Source organism: Salvelinus alpinus, chromosome 4, assembly GCF_045679555.1.
Source record: "Salvelinus alpinus chromosome 4, SLU_Salpinus.1, whole genome shotgun sequence".
Classification (NCBI taxonomy): domain Eukaryota; kingdom Metazoa; phylum Chordata; class Actinopteri; order Salmoniformes; family Salmonidae; genus Salvelinus; species Salvelinus alpinus.
The window spans coordinates 51159442-51180657 of record NC_092089.1 but is presented as its reverse complement, the minus strand read 5'-3'; the positions used below and the strand labels follow the sequence as shown (position 1 = coordinate 51180657).

The window sequence follows — 21216 nt, the reverse complement described above, 5'->3', positions numbered from 1 at the left end:
AACTTGTTCTTTAAAAAGTTGCATTGTATTTGTTCAAAGACAATTCTCTTCGTCAGTTTACTAAGAACAGGCAGCAAACAGATTGAACGATTGTCAGAGCACGTAAAGGGTGCTTTACTATATTTGGTTAGTGGAATTACTTTAGCTTCCTTCCACACCTGTCTACACACACAATCCTTTGGTTAAAGCCATGGAAATTGGAGTGACAATACAGTCTGCTACCATTCTCAATAGTTTCCCATCTAGGTTGTATGTACCTGGTGGCTTGTCATTGAGGGATAACAACCGTCTTTCCACCTCTTCCACACAAACTTGACCGAATTCAAAACGGGCAATAATTCTCTTTCATTATTAGATCTTCAATACACACATATGATGGTTCACTGTTCAATGTTGTCATTCCACATCTCAATTTGTCCACTTTACCAGTGAAAGAGTCATTGAAATGTTTGGCTATATCAAAAGGTTTTGTTATAAATCTCCCATCAACTGCAATGAACGATGCAGATGAATTGGGTTTCCTGCCCAAAATATAAGTTAAGGTGCTCCAAAGACTTTCCCCAATGTATTTTATGTCATTGATCTTCTTTTGGTAATATCATTTCAGCTGTTTTGTATCAGTATGTCCACTGATTTGTTTGCCACTTTTTCATTTCTTTGAACCATAACATTTTTCAATTCATGTTCCACCCAGGGGGCTCTAACAGTGCTCACTGTTCGTTTCTTAATAACAGCTGCATGCTTGTCAACCATTGGCAAGATTCGTTTTCCAAATACTCTAAGTGTAGCATCTGGATTTTCCTCCTTATACACAGACCAACATACATATATTATATCTTCAACATAATAGTCCTGAGGAAACATTTTGTATAATCTCTCATAAATAGCTTTAGGCCCTGCTTTTAATACTTTGGCCGTCCTTGTTATTGTCACAATGTTATGGTCACTACAGCTGTAGTGTGGTAATGTTTTATTTAATAGCATACGGTATATTATATATACACCTCACATGCGACTCGTAATAAGACTATGCAATTAGCCCATTAAATGTGTAATCTGACTCCATAAGATAAATAGCAATATGGGAAAAAAACTATAGTTGAGTCAAAATAATAGGCAATGAAGACATGTCTGAGACTGGAATTCTAAATACAAGTGTACTTAATTACTTTGTAAAATGAATTGATTTACATACGATTTACATAGCTACGTGTCAAGTTCTGATTGGTCCAAATCATCTATACATTAATTCATCCTGAAACGGCATACTTGTTATTTGGCCATTGGCCCAATGTTACAGCAAGGAATTCTAATTGGTCAACCACATGCTAGGGTTGGGGGTTATAAATTACATCCTGTCACTTTGTTCTGGGGAGAAAATCACTGAGGACAGGGGAGAATGAACATCGACCATCTACTTCCCAGCATTATTCGTTCTCTTTGAATAAACCAATTTTTCTCCCCCTGATTTGCTCTGGGGTCTGTGTTATTGAAGAGTAACATCAACTGCTAACACTTGGTGCCGTGACTCGGATCAATTGGTCTTGAACAACAACAAGGAAAAACGGATTAACTGTGCGTTGATCCAGGGAAAAGAGAGAGAGGGCTGAGCGCAAACCACCACTCTCCCGATTGACTGCTAACATATTGCTGGGTGAGTCTAGACCGTTATAATTTAATAGAATCAAATCAGGTTAAAATTAGAGCATGCAATGAGTGATACATATCTGTGATGTAAAGAGGTTTGAGTCCTCTATTAAAGGTTTGAGTCCTTTTGTTAAAGGTTAGTCCATTGCTCTATTGAAGGTTTGAGTCCTTTTGTTAAAGCCCTATCAGTTAAATATGCCATAATTGATTAAGGGTGTGAAACCTTCTTGTTGCATAGAAGTGATTTGCTAGTTGAGTAGCAACACGTGTGGGTAATGTAAGCCTTGTGAGCATTGAACAAGCTTTTGAAGTGAACAAGTTTTATGGGTAACCAGGCCCTACAGAAACAATTTGTGTTCTAGAATATCAGAGGTTAGAGTCCTCAAAAGGGGTTATACATATATTTATGTCTTTTGGGGTTAAATAAATATATAAACATATATATATTATACAACTTTTGAAGTTAATGTAATGGCATTTTTAAGTGAGAAAAAAACTCTGGAGAAGGGCGGAACAGCTCCTCCGGATGTGAACATAACAAATATTTTAAATTGACTGTCTAGTGATATAAAGAACCGTAGGCAAGAGATAATAAAGAGCGATAAAGAGAGTTTGAGGGCTCTTGGTGAACAGATTAAAACCTTAAAAGAAGAAATTCAACAATTATAGTTAAGGGTGGTACAAACAGACTTGGCACCCACATGTGGACCCTTTTTTCCCCTCAATCTACCCTCAGGCTGAGTTGCGTAAGGCAGATCCGGTTTCAAGCATCTGGTCAGCACTGCCTGGCTTTGAGTCAACAGATTCTGAAAGCGTTGACAAATGATGTCTTAGGCCAACCAGAACACAGGCTGTAAAGGGTAGTAAAGGCAAACCCCCAGTGACAGTAATCACACATAAATCAGCATCTCCAAAACAGTTGGATGAATGGTCAAAGACTTTGAAGCATCCACGAGAAGTGGGTATGAAGACGTGGGACCATTTGAAGCGTTATAAGAAACTCTACAATCTACATCCTTATGATGGGTTACAGTTATTAACCTTTGTTTTGAACAACCGTGAACATGGCGTACTTGAAGAAAAGGATTATAGAGCTGTGGATGGTGAAGAGCAAGATGTGGATGATGGATGGAGAGCCATACATGTTTTCCTTAAGGAGAAGTATATCTATAATTCTGTGCATAATACTTGTATCTTTTATCAAAGTTTATTATGAGTATTTCTGTAAATTGATGTGGCTCTGTGCAAATTCACGGGATGTTTTGGAGGCAAAGCCAAATGTAAACTGAGGTTTTTGGATATAAATATGAACTTGATCGAACAAAACATACATGTATTGTGTAACATGTTGTCCCGGGAGTGTCATCTGATGAAGAATATCAAAGGTTAGTGATTAATTTTATCTCTATTTCTGCTTTTTGTGACTCCTCTGGAAAATGGCTGTATGCTTTCTGTGACTAGGTGTTGACCTAACATAATGATATATTGTGCTTTCGCCGAAAAGCCTTTTTGAAATCGGACACTGTGGTTGGATTAACGAGAAGTTTATCTTTAAAATGGTGTCTAATACTTGTATGTTTGAGATATTTGAATTATGAGATTTCTGTTGTTTTGAATTTGGCGCCCTGCAATTTCATTGGCTGTTGGCGAGCGGAACCCCGTTCTCAGACAGGTTAAGGGTCTGACCAATGCAACCACCAATTGGGGAGAGATAACCAAATGTGTCCAAAAACCAAAATAATCGTTTGTTGAACTGGAAGAAAGGTTCAGAGCACCGTTGGTTAGACACAGTGGGTTACCTGACATGGGAGATGAAGATACACTCAAAAGGGGCAAACACCCATCAGTTGATGCAATCCATACATGATGATTTGCGAAAAACCTTTGTTTCCACAACTACTGACTGGGAGAGACAAAACTACGGCGACATCATCGACAGGCTGTCAATACTGGACAGAGACATCAATCAACATAATAAACCGGCTGCCATCAGAGTTGTGCAGGTTCCTTGTGAAACCAACAACATTATTTGTTCAGCAGAAGAGAAACCTGGTTGGTGTATGTCATTATTGCGGGATTTCTGGTCACTGGCAACGAGACCGTCGGAAAAGAAAACGTGTCCTTATGAGGAATGGCCAGGAGAAGCAGGGTCCGTCTAAGGGAAAATGGAACCAGGACAAAAGCCCCAACAACACAATGCCGATGCAGAAATTTAAGAAGCTCTCTCCGGCTCAGTTTGCTGGATGCTGTGGAGGTAAACTAACAGACCCCCTCTTATGTCCCATCTCAGCTGGTCTACATAGTAAATCGGATGGAACATATGTGAACATGATGGTTAACAACTTTGCAGTAGATTTTTTAGTAGATACGCATGCTGAAGTCACTCTACTGCCCTTAACTTATGCAGAACATATATGACCTCAGTACACGGGCAAGAGGATGAGAGCAACAGGAGTGGGGGGGGGGGGGGGCAGATATGAAACAGACCAAACCATTATCAATTTCTATTGGTCCAATGAAAATTAATGCAGGGGTGTGGATAGGCTACTTTGAACAACCTATTTTAGGCCTTGATGTTATTATGCAACTTGACTCTAAATTGAACATCTCTGAAGGGAAGGTGGCGGGGCAAATTAGACAACTGCAGGGATCCTATTTGGACTACGAAGAAATGTGAGTGTGGAACTTTGGATATGTATGGAACCAGTGTGCTTGACAGGTGTTGCCCCACCTTGCACAAAACAATAGTAAGGAAGCTATGGACGCTACTAAAGTAGTGATTAAAGATCTATTAAGATCGATTAAAGACACATTCTGCCTCTAATAGCCCAGTATGGCCAGTGAAAAAATCAAGTGGTGACTGGCGAGTGACAGTGGACTACAGGAATGCAAATGAAGCCATCTCCAAGCTCACTTCACTGGTGGCTGACACAATTTTCTCCTCATTGTCACCTGCTCACTCTGTGTTCTCCGTCATTGATATGGCTAATGGGTTCTGGTCGGTACCCTGACATCCAGTGGTCTGTCCATGGCTTGCTTTTTCTGTGGATGGTCAACATTGTCATTGGACTAGGGCTCCTATGAGCCATCATAATAGTACTTTGATTTACCATCAGGCACTGCGGACTCGCCAAGATCTCTCTCTCGGATGGCATCCGTTGTCATACAATATGTCGATGATATTTTGTTGGCATCAGAAGATGCCTGTTAGACCCCTTGAATGCCAAAGCCCATAAAACTAGCCCTAAGGAGGCCCAACTCATGCAATCACAGGTTATCTACCTTGGTCAACTGGTTTCACAGGGAAAGAGAGAGATGAGACAAAGTCGTAAGGCTTCCATACAAGCTGCCAAGGAGCCCTCTACTATTAAATAACTTTGCTCCTTCATGGGCTTGTGCAACTACAACAGATGCTGGGTGGACTCCTTCGCCGACATTGCACAACCCCTTAAACGACCTCCTCAAGGGAGACCCTCATTCAAAAGACTCTTCACGGAAGAACAGAAAGAGACTTTTGGCAAGCTTAAACTAGCTCTGTCATCAGTGCCGGCTTTGGGCATTCCGGACTCAGGCCAACCGTTCACCCTCTTTGTGGCTGAAAAAGATGGCTACTTTACCTCAGTGCTGACACAAGACCATGGTGATTGTCAGAAACCTGTAGGCTACTATTCGAAGAAACTGGATGATGTGGCATTGGGATGGGGTCCCTGTCTGAGAGCTATGCAGGCTACTTACGTCGCTGTGTCGATGGTGGCATTGCTTGTTCTCGACCAACATCTTACCATCAAGTGTCCACATGCTGTTCATACTCTTTTGACGGTGAATCGAGCTGCACAGGTCACAGCTGCTCGTTGGAACAAATGGTCAACTATGTTGGAGGCTCCTGACATCATCATACAACGTGGCTCACCATGTAACCCAGCTACTCTGATGCTTCCTCCGGATACCACATTACTTGAACACGACTGTTGCGAGTTGGTTTGGGATCAGCTCTCTGATGGGTTTATTAAGAGTTATCAGTTGGAAAACCCTGAGTTTATCTTATACACAGATGGTTCAAGCATTGTCGAGTGGGGTGTGAGGAAGGCAAGCTGGGCAGCTACTAAAATGGACAATGTGATAGTGACAGACACGTTACCGGCAGGAACATCAGCACAAGTGGTGGAATTGGTGGCATTGACAGAAGCATGTAAACAGGCTGAAGGAAAAACAGCTAATATCTACACAGACTCAAGGTATGCTTTTGGTGTTACCCATGATTTTTGGAAAAATATGGAAAAACAGAGGATTCATGACAACACTGGGAGCTCCTGTGAAGAACCAACCAGAGGTGATGGCTCTACTGAATGCTCTCCAGTTACCTGGTCAAGTTGCAATTTTTTTAAATGAAAGCACACGGGAAAATCTTTATAGGTAATGACCTGGCTGACATAGCTGCCAAGGCGACTGTCAAGAGAACACCTCTGTCACCTAAACTGATTAGGAGATATACATTGCAACACATTAGAGACATGCAAAGCAGTGCACCAAAAGATGAAGTGTGGGAATGGATGTCTGCAGGATGCGAACTCAATCAAGAAGGTGTGTGGAAATACAACCTCAGATGTGCAGCGCCAAATGCAATTTTACCCTACTTGGTGACACAGATCCACTCTTTGGGACACATCGGTGTGGACAAGATAGTTTATCATTTTGTGGACAAATGGTGGAATCCTGGTGTGCGAAAAGAGGCTGAGGCTGTTGTGGCGAATTGCAACATTTGTATGGAAAACAACACCGAGGGCCGAGTGAAAGTACAGACACGACGAGCACCAGCCCCACCATGGCCCTTCAGACATCTACAGCTTGACTACATCACGCTGCCCAAATGTAAAGGACAGCTGGTTGTTGTTGATCGTTTCTGACGATGGGTTGAAGCCTACCCTACAAAGAAAGGAACTGCACTACAACAGCTAAAATTCTGATTCAAGAAATCATGGTTGATGGTAAAAAAAAATATGTAACAGAGACATTAGTGCCAAAATGCGAAAGTCTTTATCAAAATCACGATGGATACATGTCACTCATTGCAAGGTTGTCCATTTTGATAACAAAGCGGGGCCAGGAGAATAAGGAACTGATTGATTAGCCTCCGGGGTCTAATCTCGGGTGAAGAAGCATAGTAAGATGATCAGAACCTGATAAGATTCTACGTTGTACACCGCAGTAATCATATTATGAATATCTAGGGGAAATGTCCAACTTTTTCCTGAAAATCAGGGACATGCTTATTTAAGGAAATCTATGTGAAATATCATGGTCTCTTGAAAACAGGACATGTTACATTCACTTTTTTCTTTCCTTCTTACAGGTTATGAGAATCTACCATCTGAAGCTATAGCAATATCCCTTGACCCAAGGCCTGTACCTGAAATGATACATGATCACCTGTGAAGTGTTCATTAGAGAAGTCCTTATCAACCAGTGGAACGGAAGAAGAATTCCTCACTACTGGCAGACTGTCAGTCACTAATTTCTAATAGTTTCCTGTGGGACTGATACCAGTGTGGAAGAGCTGGTCACTTTTAAAGAACTTGGTGAATGATTAACTTGCCAATAGGACAATTGAATATTATTGTCTTGCAGACAATAATGTTTTTTGTGAGTTTCCTCCAAATACAGGACACGGTAGGAATCGTCAGGGACATCATCATTACAACTATTAATACTTATTTCTATAACTTTGTTTGAAATCTATTTATTATTGCAACAGCAAGTAAAATATGCCCTTTGTGTTTTATAGAAATGCAAGACGTTTAATGTAAATTATTTTATGCGTACTGCTAATGTTTTTTATACTGTCTATTTTTTCATGTTTTCTATTGTTTTCTAAAAATACATTTGAAGTATATTTATTTTTTAAATGTTCCAGGGGGCAGTGTAAGAATATTTTAAGATAATAGACAAGTCAGAGGACTAGAGGTCAATAGGGAATTAACAATCAATGGAAATAGTTGTTTTTCAGTTCAACATTTGTTTAGAATATGTGTAGGAATTTCAGTCCTGGACTCATAGCAACATGTAACAAATAAGGAATTAATAAAAAAAAAATTGCAGATAATGTTCAGCAGATGTTGACCTTATCTGACCTTATCTGACCTTATCTGGTTTAGCTCGGCTGCAGCAGGGTGCTCTATTCTTCATGCCACTTCGGCATAGCTGTCTTGCTGGACTGTTGGTCTTTTCTGATTGGGGTGTTGTACTGTTAGCTTGGGGAGTAGTGGGGTGGTGGGATGCTGTCCACTCTGGAAGGGGCCCGATGGTTCAGGGTGGTGTTGGGCACTCTGGATGGGACCCAATGGTGCAGGGTGGAGTTGGCCTCTCTGGAAGGGGAACGATGGTGTCGGGTGGAGCTGGCCTTTCTTGGATGAGGCCTGGTGGTGTAGGTTGGAGCTGACCTCTCTAGATGGTGCTCGATGGTGTAAGGTAGAGCTGGCCTCTCTGGATGGGGCCTGGTGGTGCAGGGTAGAGCTGGCCTCTCTGGATGTGGCTCGTTGGTGTAGGGTGGTACTGGTCTCTCTGGGTGGTGGCTGGTGGTCATGATCTTGCAGAATGGATGGCAGAGTTCCTCTTATTTTGATTTTTGCTTTGTCCTAGAGCAATTTCTTTCCTAGCAATGACCTCTACACCCTGTTTGTTCAAGTGTACCAGGTCATACATCAGCTGGGGGTGAATGTCCTAGTGCTTCGCTTGCATGCAACTTTTATAATGCACTTTTTTAAACAATGCACTTTTTATAATGAAAATACACTGAGTATTCAAACACTGACTAAGCTCTTTCGATGACATAGCTTGACCAGGTGAATTCAGGTAAAAGCTATGATCCCTTATTGATGTCAACTGTTATATCCACTTCAATCAGTGTAGATGAAGGTGAAGAGACTGGTTAAAGATGGAATTTTAAGCCTTGAGATAATTGAAACATGGATTGTGTATGTGTGGCATTTAGAGGATGAATGGGCAAGACTACATATTTAAGTGCCTTTGAACGGGATATGGTAGTGTCATGACGTTGGCCTGGGGGTAGGTTTATGACAGTCATATATACCTCTTCCCCCCCCTTTCCTCTCCCTACTCTACTGATGTGACATTATAAAATCCCTTTGGTTAACATAGAGATTCTCGGAACATCAGAAGTTGGGGGGAAATTAACTATATTCTGGTAATCCGACCAAGTATATGAGGTGGTATATTATGTCAGTTCGGTTGTCATCTGGCACATTCTCATCAATGATAGAATGACATAAACTCTACTGTGGAAAGTCTGCACATCAGAGGTATCGTATTCACATGGAATTGTTGTTTGATTCAAATGTTTGAATATGAAATTATTTGTGAAGAGATTAAATGTAATTTTAGCTTCCAAATGAGAGATTTGGGTTTTCATAAGTTTAGGGCTCTGCTCAACCAGTGGCCCGCCCCTGTGAAGAGACATGGGTAATAAACCTTTCAGACACACCCTTCTCCCTCCACTATGTAAGCCATTGACGAAAATTTAACTTCCTGTTCCGAGGATGTGAGGACGACTGTCCTATGTCAGAATGGTTCAGATAACATGTCAACTACAGAACTAAGCCAACCTCAGCATGAGCTTTGGTTGCGACTGGTATGAACTTTGAACTCTTAACCACTACAGAAGTGATACCTCCTAGCCGCTGAATTAGCAACAGCTGCCGCAAAAGCAGGTTAGGAAGGACAGACAGAGTAACCCGTCTACTATACAACAACGTTACTACAACGTATCCAATTTACCAGCAGAGACATTCTTCAAAGGACAAAGGACTCGGTTGGGCAACACGGCCTTCCATCTACCACCAACCTACCGAAGCGCAGCTCAGAGTAAATATTTATTGCATTTTCCTTTTCCAAATGGGCAGAAATTTAGAATGCATAAGATATTGTATTTACGATAGCACAGCTTCGCCCTTTGTTCCTCAGTCTTCCCGCTCTTTCACTCAAACCCAGCCCCTTTTCTTTTGTGTAACAAGCTGTCATATCTGTTCCGCCCGCCAGGGATGTTTTCCTTTATGACGTAATTTGTAATCAAGGTATGATTTATTCTGTCTATATGTAATTATGTGTGATTTAGTTAGGTATTTAGTAAATAAATAATTGAACCCAATTTTGTATTGCTGATTCAACTTGTTAGCCAGGGTTCGTGAAGATAACCAAGAATTTACAACTTTCAGATGAGACTGAAATAAGGTTACGATTAATATTGACTGCTATTGATGTAAAATATTATTAGGTCTTTAAGAGTTTATTCGGAAGATAACAGCTCTATAAATATTATTTTGTGGTGCCCCGCCTCTCTAGTTAATTACATTTACATGATTAGCTCAATCAGGTAATATTAATTACGGAGAAAGTATTTTATAGAATAGCATGTCATAACACTTAATCCGGCATAGCCAAAGACACGACAGTAGTACGTGCCAGGCGCAACGGTTTGTTTCAAGAATTGCAACGCTGCTGGGTTTTTCACGCTCAACAGTTTCAAATCAAATCAAATTGTATTTGTCACATGAGCCGAGTCTTTGACAATTTTTTCCACTGACACCGCATAGTATATAGGTCCTGAATGGAAAATTGGCCCCAGTGATGTACTGGGTAGTATGCACTACCCTCTGTAGTGCCTTATGGTCAGATGCCGAGCAGTTGCCATACCAGGCTGTGATGCAACCGGTCAGGATGCTCTCGGTGGTGCAGCTGTATAATTTTTTTATGGATCTGGGGACCCATGCCAAATCTTTTCAGTCTCCTGAAGGGGAAAAGGTGTTGACGTCCCCTCTTGGTGTGTTTGGACCATGATAGTTCGGTGGTGATGTGGTCACCAAGGAACTTGAAGCTCTCGACCCACTCCACTACAGCCCCATCGATGTTAATGGGAGCCTGTTCGACCCGCCTTTTCCTGTAGTCCACGATCAGCTGCTTTGACTTGTTCACATTGAGGGACAAGTTCTTGTCCTGGCACCACACTGCCAACTCTCTGACCTCCTCCATGTAGGCTGTATCATCGTTGCCGGTGATCAGGCCTACCACTGTTGTGTCGTCAGCAAACTTAATGATGGTGTTGGAGTTGTGTTTGGCCACGTAGTAGTGGGTGAACAGGGAGTACAGGAGGGGACCAAGCACACACCCCTGAGGGGCCCCAGTGTTGAGGATCAGAGTGGCAGATGTGTTATTGCCTACCCTTACCACCTGGCAGAGACTCGTCAGGAAGTCCAGGATCCAGTTACAGAGGGAGGTGTTTAGTCCCAGGGTTCTTAGCTTAGTGATGAGCTTTGTGGGCACTATGGTGTTGACCGCTGTGCTGTTGTCAATGAACAGCATTCTCTTATAGGTGTTCTTTTTGTCCAGGTGGGAAAGGGCAATGTGGAGTGTGATTGAGATTGCGTCATCTGTGTATCTGTTGGGGCGGTATGCGAATTGGAGTGGGTCTAGGGTTTCTGGGATGATAGTGTTGGTTTGAGCCACGACCAGCCTTTCAAAGCACTTCATGGCTACTGACGTGAGTGCTATGGGGCGGTAATCATTTAGGCAGGTTACCTTCGCTTCCTTGGGCACAGAGACTATGGTGGTCTGCTTGAAACATGTAGGTATTACAGACTCGGTCAGGGAGAGGTTGAAAATGTCAGTGAAGACACTTTCCAGTTGGTCCACACATGTTTTGAGTACACGTCCTGGTAATCCGTCTGGCACCGTGCCTTTGTGAATGTTGACGTGTTTAAAGGTCTTGCTCACATCGGCTATGGAGAGCGTAATCACACAGTCGTCCGGAACAGCTGGTGCTCTCATGCATGCTTTAGTATTGCTTGCCTCGAAGAAAGCATAAAAGGCATTTAGCTCGTCTGGTAGGCTCGCCTCACTGGGCAGGTCGTGGCTGTGTTTCCCTTTGTAGTCTGTAATAGTTTTCAAGCCCTGCCACATCCGAAGAGTGTCAGAGCCGGTGTAGTAGGATTCAATCTTAATCCTGTATTGACGCTTTATCTGTTTGATGGTTCGTCTGAGGGCATAGAGGGATTTCTTATAAGTGTCCGGATTAGTGTCCCGCTCCTTGAAAGCGGCAGCTCTAGCCTTTAGCTCAATGCAGATGTTGCCTGTAATCCATGGCTTCTGGTTGGGATATGTACATACGGTCACTGTGGGGACGACGTCGTTGATGCACTTATTGATGAAGCCGGTGACTGAGGTGGTGTACTCCTCAATGCCATTGGATGAATCACAGAACATATTCAAGCCTGTGCTAGCAAAACAGTCCTGTAGCGTAGCATCCGCGTCATCTGGCCACTTCCGTATTGAGCGAATCACTGGTACTTGCTGCTTTAGCTTTTGCTTGTAAGCAGGAATCAGGAGGATATAGTTTTGAGGTAAAACAGATTTAGGTTTGCCTGCATTAAAGTCCCCGGCCACTAGGAGCGCCACTTCTGGATGAGCTTTTCCTTGTTTGCTTATTCAGCTCGTTGAGTGCGGTCTTAGTGCCGGCATCAGTTTCCCGTGTGTATCAAGAATGGTCCACCACCCAAAGGACATCCAGCTAACTTGACACAACTGTGGGAAGCATTGGAGTCAACATGTGCCAGCATCCCTGTGGAATGCTTTCGACACCTTGTAGAGTCCATGCCCCGACAAATTGAGGCTGTTCTGAAGGCAAAATGTGTTTTTTTCTGTTGGTTTTATCCTGTTTTTTTCTCTTCACATTGTCCTTATGTCCTAGTACCTCAATCCTGCTTCTTGGTTCTAACCAGATGGTCAAGATTACTTAGTAGATTAGCTATCTTTCAGTGCCAGTTTGATCAATCACTCAAAATCTCTCTCAAAATCAAACAATTTTCTCAAAGGAAAAACATCTACTGATATCTCCAGATGTGGAGAGCACAGCAGTGCATTGAAACAACCAAACTGTTCACTAAAAACAAAATAATTCAAGAAAAATAATCACATTTTAACAGGAGCTCTCTCTAACTTCTGCTGCTCAGTTAGATGGTGATGTCACAATGTACACAGTAATAGCTTATGCCTACTGTAAATTCAAATGATCAGTTTCAGGCGCCAACCTCATGTTGTTGGGTGAGACACATGAAGCTCAGACTATTTTAGTAAATATCTTGAAGTTGCTGTAAAGTGGAAAAATATTTCCAGCAGCTGCTGGATAGGTACCTTGTTCATAAGTATCTTTATTGCTAGCCAACTGTTATTTCACCGCATGTTTTCTTAGCTAACCTTGTTTGGTGGCACAGAAAGAAAGGATAATGTGAGTCTGGTCAAATAATCTGTTGTATCGTGTAACCTATAGCAATGTTTTATTAGTTAGATAGGGGTTAAAATAGATGTATCTAGCGGTCTTATTTGTATTTGTTTAATGTCTCAATGGATTTCATGAACTATATTTTATATATGACTTTACAGCTTCCTGGTTCGAATCAACCCAAGATGATGAACCCTGAAGCCAACTGTATTCGAGCCCTACATTTCCCCATTCTTCCAAGAGCTCACTGAGTTTGAATGAAGACCTGTGTGAGGTAAGTACACACACACACACACACACACACACACACACACACACACACACACACACACACAACACACTGCTTGATATGTCTTTTTACCCACAGAGCAACAGCCCTGGTGTGCTCTGTCTCTCATTCTATTATTTATTTGTCTATGCTTGTCCTAGGGGTGAGAAGAGCTGACAAATCAGAACTGAGGAGGATTGTTACGGATGCTCTCCTGCGTAAATTTATAGTAAGGAAAATTATACAGTAAAATATATTACAGCATATCTGCTGTAAAGCAAAATTACAGTATTAAACTGGCAACTCTGGTGCCAGAACAATGCTGTAAATGTACAGGGAAAAGTTTTAGAGTGAATGTAGTGTCCACCAAAAGATGGTTACATTCATTTTAGATGTACATAAGTCTTTTTTTTGTTTGTTTTGCATAATCAGAGAATATAAAGACACCAAAACTAATGGAATAGAGACTCTCCAGCTGCAGTGGAGACTTTCGACCCAGTGTTCCTTGGTCAGTGGCCAGGTCTCGGGCTCCTCCAACCCTGTAGACATGACACAGATCGATGGTGCTCTCCCATCAGTGTCTCTGGCTGCCAGATTGCCAGTGGGTCTCCAGTCTCCTGACATTCATCAGTGTCTCTCAGTCAGATGCTCCCACAGCAGTGGTCTAACCCCGGCATGGAGCACAGTCTGCCCAGCCCCAGAAGCCCAGCCCCAGCCTATCCCCTCCATGGGCTGAGAGGACAGGTCTCTAATGATGGCACCGAGCAGGGGATTGCCTGGAAGGAGAGACAGAAAATGTGGTCAAATGTGACCAATATGGCACTGGTTCAACCACACAGCTGTATGTCTTGTTGTTCCATCGCTTGGTGTGGTGAATGCATTTCACAGACAACTATTAGAGGGTTAAACGTGGGCAGCATAGTGTAAATATGCAAAGTGGGTGTTTTTTTTTGAAAGTGTTGTGCAATGTAGTATGGTCTCATTGAGTGTGTCAGCCCCTTTGGAAGGAGTCTTATAATAATCTGAGGGACATGTATGTTTTTGTTTTCATTGTGCAGAGCAATTAATATCTTGTGCCTTCATACTCCCAACAGGCATGCAAAGAATTTAGGCAAGATTATTTTTTTTATCCATTTCATGCATATTTAAGCCTCCCTTTCTTTGTCTACAGCCACCTCTGGATAACACAGAGAAACATGGCCGGCAAATGCAACATGACTAATACCAAACTCGTTCCTCATGGCCCTACAAACCCTAACACCTGAGCTAATGTCCTTATGGTGTCATGTCATTTCATGTGCATCCTCTTCCACCTCTATCCATTCACGTACTGCAGGGAATAAAAAGGAGAAGGAAAGCCAAGCACTCGTGCCCCACTAACTGATTTCCACCGATTCCCCAGGGGGTGATAAAGTGCACTTTTAAGCTATCCGCAGAAGCTTGTCCCTTAACCGCCGAGGAATTCACAACGGTGGCGGTAGTGAAAGTCTTTCTAATGGACCCAATGCGGGCACCGATAGTCTCCCAAACAAGCCCCACGGCACCACCAAATGGGCCCTGTGCACTACTGGAGAGGGAAATAAATGTCACAAAAATGTAATTCCACCTCTCACGTAAAGGGCTCTTCTGGCTCGCACTCTCATTTGACGATACCTACTAGTGCTATTTGTAGAGGCGTAGCATCTCAGGAGTTCTCCCCATAAAAAACGCCAGCTCCAAACATGTTGGTGTTGTATCGTATCAACATTCATGGTATGCAGTTAATTTGGGAATACAACCGTACACACTAGTGGTAAAGCTCCAAAGGCCTTACCTACTACACTTAAAAGACAATGGTTCGACAACCAAAGTAGCAATTGCTGCACAAGGCTTCTTCCCCCTCCCATTCTATGCAATCAAGCGGAAGCTTACCCAGGTCTTGATAACACCAGCACCAACTAATCTACAATTATAAAAAACACAGAGAGTTAGTAGGAGACAGCACACTCCAAACTGTGGAAACCAGTATTTCCACCTTAGCATCAAGCAACTTAACAGGACCAGGGGAAAAATTAGATATGTATGTGGTTCAAATTGATTTCATTCATTCTATGAATATCAAGGTTTTATTCTTGTAACATTTTTCCTCCACTCCTCATGCTCGAACGTATTCACAGGGATTGCTGTTCCTACCAGATAAACAGTTTTTTTGTTTATTGCAATTATTGCCTGAGGATTGTTTCCAATGTGACTGGACTGTCAATGAGGAGGGGATGGGAAGGCAGGCGGGAGGGAGGGAGACGTGACAAGAGGGAATTCATACCAGCAGCCAGAATGCATGCTGCTGCTCCGGGGTATAGTCTAGCAGAGATATGTTTGCTGCATATGGACTGCATATGGCCTGTAAAAAAATTGAATATTGCTTTTGTACTACCCTAGAGAGGAACAGGACAGGCTGTTTAATATTGTACGGTTCTGCTTTTCTTTTTTTTAGTCAACCTTGTGTTCTTTTTCTTTGTGTTCTTGAACGTGGCCCTGTTTCTTTGTGTTATGGAACGTAGCCCTGTCTTTCACCTGTGTTTGTTTCTCACCTGGTTACATCAGCTCCCTATTTAGTTCAGTTCTTTCTGTTTGTATGGTTGCGAGGTATTGTTTGTTTTTGGCTGCCTGCCTGTGTTTGTCCATTGCCTGCCTGTGACCATGATTCCTGCCTTCTGCGAAAGCTCAATAAACATCTGCTGCGCCCAGCGCGTGAATCTACACCTTTTTGTCCCTGAGTATTCATTACAAATATCATGGGCGAAACATGTAGCTTCTTAGTGCCATTCACCTTACAGGAAGAGACGACAATATTATAATTCCCAAATCATGCATGTTGGGAAATTAAATATCCTTGGCATATTCAATTAAAAATATTATTTTTCATGTAGTTTTAAATACAGGATATATGTTATCTACATAATCTAGTCATGTTGTGGACATATCAAAAGGACAGTGACCTCTGAAGTATTGTTCATCATAATCCAATTATATGTCAAATGTATATTCTGCCAATGATCTTTTTAGATCAACACAGAGAAGAAACCAACGGGTTAGAAATGTGTGAAATTTGCTTATTAGGGGAGGAAGACAAAAACTGCATTTTGTACTTTTTAATAAATAAATGATTGGGACAAATATCGTTTATAAATATATGATATGCGTCTTTGTGAAGTTACGTATATTATAGTATATATGTATTCATAGAAACGTGGACATACTCACACTGCCATGTTGTGATTTGTGTGTGAGTATAGGCTACAGTACTACACTGTGATGAGAAAGCACAAAGGGTATCCCCCCACTATAAACTAGCCTAGTATTTAAAAATGCCCTGTCATGTGTTCAGCTCATTTGCATAATTGTTTAATTAACACCCAGAGCAGAACTCCTTGCATGTTAAGCAGAGATGATGAGACATATCTTAGGGGACTTCCTCTTTTTCATTTAACTGTATACACAATTCCCAACAGAACCATTTATAACCAAAGTCACAATAGTTTTTTTAACCTGGCATATATTGAGTGTTGCTAGACTTGGCTCCACGTACTCACAATACTCACTGATGATTTATATGGTAGATTTACTATATGTGGATCTCAGATATAAAACACAAAAGCTCCAATTTCTAAGACCTGTCTTAAATAACACATTTGTGCGCATGAACACTTCAGGGAAATTGAGTTGGGACTGGGCCCATCGATGGGAAAAGCACACAGGAAACAAAAAGTAATCTTGACAAGAAAGGAAAATTGGCTATTGTAATTACCAGTGGTGTTCTACAGTGTTACTTAGCCATCCTCTGAAACTGGCCATGTTGTTTCCCCCCCAAAGTCTGCAATTACCTCTCATTTCTAAGAGCAAATGAGCTTAACCTTGTTTCTGAGATACCATTAAACCAAGGCAGTAAATTGTTGTTTTGCTTTGCCGTCAAAGTCATTTTCAGCGTACTATATATAACCACTTGTGCTGTGTCAGGGGTTACTGTATGAGGGAGAGTGGTGAGCGCGGGCATGGGCGACCTCATCAAGGTCATAAGAAAGAGGCCCCCTCTAGAGAGAGAGCTCAAAGGGGGTTCTGTGTAGAATTTGCATATATTACCTCGGGTACAGTTTACCTACATCAGGAGCACACAACACGCTACCCCACAGAGTATCCCATGCCGGTTGAAACTGGGTGAGGTCCTAAAGCCTTTTACTCAAAGGGAGAGGAGGGAAAATATGTTCAACTGCCTACACTTACCACAACCAAACGATTACAGCCTCACTGTCCTTGTTTTTGAAAGAAAAGCATATTTGTTGTCCGGTAAAATGACATCAAATTGATCATAAATACAGTGTAGACGTTGTTAATGTTGGAAATGACTATTGTAGCTGGAAATGGCAGATTTTTTATGGAATATCAACATAGGCGTAAAGAGGCCCATTATCAGCAACCATCACTCCTGTGTTCCAATGGCACGTTGTGTTCGCTAATCAGTGTAGACCTTACAGTGAAATGCTTACTTACAGGCTCTAACCAATAGTGCAAAAAAGGTATTAGGTGAACAATAGGTAGGTAAAGAAATAAAACAACAGTAAAAAGACAGGCTATATACAGTAGCGAGGCTATAAAAGTAGCGAGGCTACATACAGACACCGGTTAGTCAGGCTGATTGAGGTAGTATGTACATGTAGATATGGTTAAAGTGACTATGATGAACAGAGAGTAGCAGTAGCGTAAAAGAGGGGTTGGCGGGTGGTGGGTGGGACACAATGCAGATAGCCCGGTTAGCCAATGTGCGGGAGCACTGGTTGGTCGGCCCAATTGAGGTAGTATGTACCTGAATGTATAGTTAAAGTGACTATGCATATATGATAAACAGTGAGTAGCAGCAGCGTAAAAAGAGGTGTTGGGGGGGTGCACACAATGCAAATAGTCCGGGTAGCCATTTGGTTACCTGTTCAGGAGTCTTATGGCTTGGGGGTTAAAACTGTTGAGAATACTTTTTGTCCTAGACTTGGCACTCCGGTACCGATTTTGGCTCAAAATGGCCAGAAACAAAGAACTTTCTAATGAAAAACTCGTCAGTCTATTCTTGTTCTGAGAAATGAAGGCTATTCCATGCGATAAATTGCCAAGAAACTGAAGATCTCGTACAACACTGTGTACTACTCCCTTTACAGAACAGCGCAAACTGGCCCTAACCAGAATAGAAAGAGGAGTGGGAGGCCCAGGTGCACAACTGAGCAAGAGGACAAGTACATAGAGTGTCTCGTTTGAGAAACAGACACCTCACAAGTCCTCAACTGGCAGCTTCATTAAATAGTACCCACAAAACACCAGTCTCAATGTCAACAGTGAAGAGGCGACTCAGGGATGCTGGCCTTCAAAGCAGAGTTGCAAAGAAAAAGCCATATCTCAGACTGGCCAATAAAAAGAAAAGATTAAGATGGGCAAAAGAACACAGACACTGGACAGCATTGTTATCACTGATTGAAATTCATTTTCATAAAGCAAGTAAGGCATCGGTATAAGGGAACTATTTGTTATCCATGTGCAAACAAACTATTCACGGTTTGACAAATGATCTGGAACCCATGAAGCAGTTCTTGACAGTCAACAATAATTAGATACAAAACAGTTCATTAAATCAGCATGTTTTCCAGACATTTGTCAACCTGTCAGGGCACAGTGAGTACTGTCGCAACAGTCACAATCGGTATGAAAGAAAAATAGACCATACACTGAGACATAGTGTACCGGCAGGAGCTTACCCTACAATTAAATACAAGTAAAGTATGCCCCTTTGTCCTATCCTTTTTATAAGAGTTAGAATGTTTTGTATACTCACAAACACAATTTCTCTTTCAATTTCTCTGCCACTCAGTTCCATCTACGCTTTCAATTAAGGGAAAGCACAGATATTTTCATTTGCAGGTACTGAAACGTTATATCCTTGCTGTTTATTCTGATAGTATAAGTTTGTGATATGATCTTTTTTACAGCATAATGTAATTTAGAGGTTACATTGATACCGAATACCATCTGGGGGATCCAGGGTCAGATCTTGTGTGTGGTGAAATATCTTGAATGTGCTACACAGTAGCAGATGAGGATAGGGTGTCATGGGAAATATGCATGTGTCACGCCCTGACCTTAGAGATCCTTTTTATGTCTCTTTTTGGTTTGGTCAGGGTGTGATTTGGGGTGGGCATTCTATGTTTTGTTTTTCTATGATTTTCTATTTCTATGTTTTGGCCGGGTATGGTTGTCAATCAGGGACAGCTGTCTATTGTTGTCTCTGATTGGGAACCATCCTTAGGTAGCCCTTTTTCCACCTGTCATTGTGGGAAGTTGACTTTGTTTAGGGCACATAGCCTTTGAGTTTCACGGTTTGGTTTTGTAGTGTTTATTGTTTTTGTTCGGCGTCTTGTTTAATAAAGGAACATGTATGCTCACGACGCTGCACCTTGGTCCTCATCTTTCAACAGCCGTGACAAAACTTCCCACCACCAAAGGACCAAGCAGCGTGGTAGAGAGGACTCCTGGACATGGGAAGAGATCCTGGATGGTAAGGGACCCTGGAGGCAGGCTGGGGAGTATCGCCGTCCAAGGGAGGAACTGGAGGCAGCTAAGGCGGAGCGGCAGCGTTATGAGGGAACACGGCTGGCAAGGAAGCCCGAGAGGCAGCCCCCCCCTCCCCAAAATTGGGGGGGCACACGGGGAGTGTGGCTGAGTCAGGTTGGAGACCTGAGCCAACTCCCCGTGCTCACCGTGGCGAGCATGTGACTGGTCAGGCCCCGTGCTATGGGGTGATGCGCACTGTGTCTCGGTTGAGCATTCACAGGCCGGTGTGCTCGGTGCCAGCGTCCCGCATTTGCCGGGTGGAAGTGGGCATCTAGCCAGAAGGGGTTGTGCCAGCTCTGCACTCGAGACCGCCAGTGCGCCTCCACGGCCCAGTGGCCGGGTATGGTTGTCAATCAGGGACAGCTGTCTATCGTTGTCTCTGATTGGGAACCATACTTAGGTAGCCTTTTTTCCACCTGTCATTGTGGGAAGTTGACTTTGTTTAGGGCACATAGCCTTTGAGCTTCACGGTTTGGTTTTGTAGTGTTTATTGTTTTTGTTCGGCGTCTTGTTTAATAAAGGAACATGTACGCTCACCACGCTGCACCTTGGTCCTCATCTTTCAACAGCCGTGACAGCATGTCTGCCTCTAAACGTTAAATTAATTGTTAGTCTAATTCGGCTTGACAGATGACTATATGGAGGTTGAGACTTACCATTACAAATCCCCATTTGTCACAGGTGTAAATTAAGTTCACACTCCGAAGTTTGTGAGATGAGAAAGTAACAGAAGATTGAAAAAGGCAAGCAATTAGGTACACATCCTATCTGACCCTACTGTATGTGGTTGGGAAATCAATGATTCTTCATCTTGGCATGATTGTATGCATATATTGAAAAAGCCCAGTGCCCTGTGGATTCTCATCTGATTGAGTGAGATACAGTACCTTCAGAAAGTATTCATACCCCTTTGACTTATTCCACAGTTACAGCCTGAATTAAAAATGGATTAAATATTTTTTTATAATTCACCCATCTACACACAGTACCCCATAATAACAAAATAAAACATGTTTCTATAAATGTTTGCAAATATATTGAAAATGAAATACAGAAATAACTAATTTACATTAAGTATTCACACCTCTTAGTCAATACATGCTAGAAACCACATTTGGCAGTGATTACAGCTGTAATTCTTTCTGGGTAATCCTTTAAGAGCTTTGCACAACTGGATTGTACAATATTTGTACATTATTTGATTACAAATTCTTCAAGCTCTGTCAAGTTGGTTGTTGATCATTGCTAGTCAGTCATTTTAAGTCTTACCATAGATTTTCAATCCGCTTTAAGTCAAAACTGTAACTAGAGCACTCAAGAACATTCAATGTCATCTCGGTAAGCAACTCCAGTGTATATTTGGCCTTGTGTTTTGGGTTATTGTCCT

At 42.2% G+C, this 21216-nt stretch overlaps 1 long non-coding RNA gene across 2 annotated transcripts; it reads left to right on the top strand.

Annotated features, from left to right (window-relative positions):
- The first annotated feature begins 1383 nt into the window (after window positions 1–1383).
- LOC139573889 (uncharacterized) lies at window positions 1384–15943 on the top strand. 2 transcript variants are annotated; one of them, XR_011674666.1, is made up of 5 exons: window positions 1384–1654; window positions 6998–7402; window positions 13096–13208; window positions 13364–13431; window positions 13635–15943. It is a non-coding gene; the product is annotated as an uncharacterized lncRNA (long non-coding RNA). The 2 variants fall into 2 exon arrangements; XR_011674667.1 differs by lacking the exon at window positions 6998–7402.
- Window positions 15944–21216: the final 5273 nt, after the last annotated feature.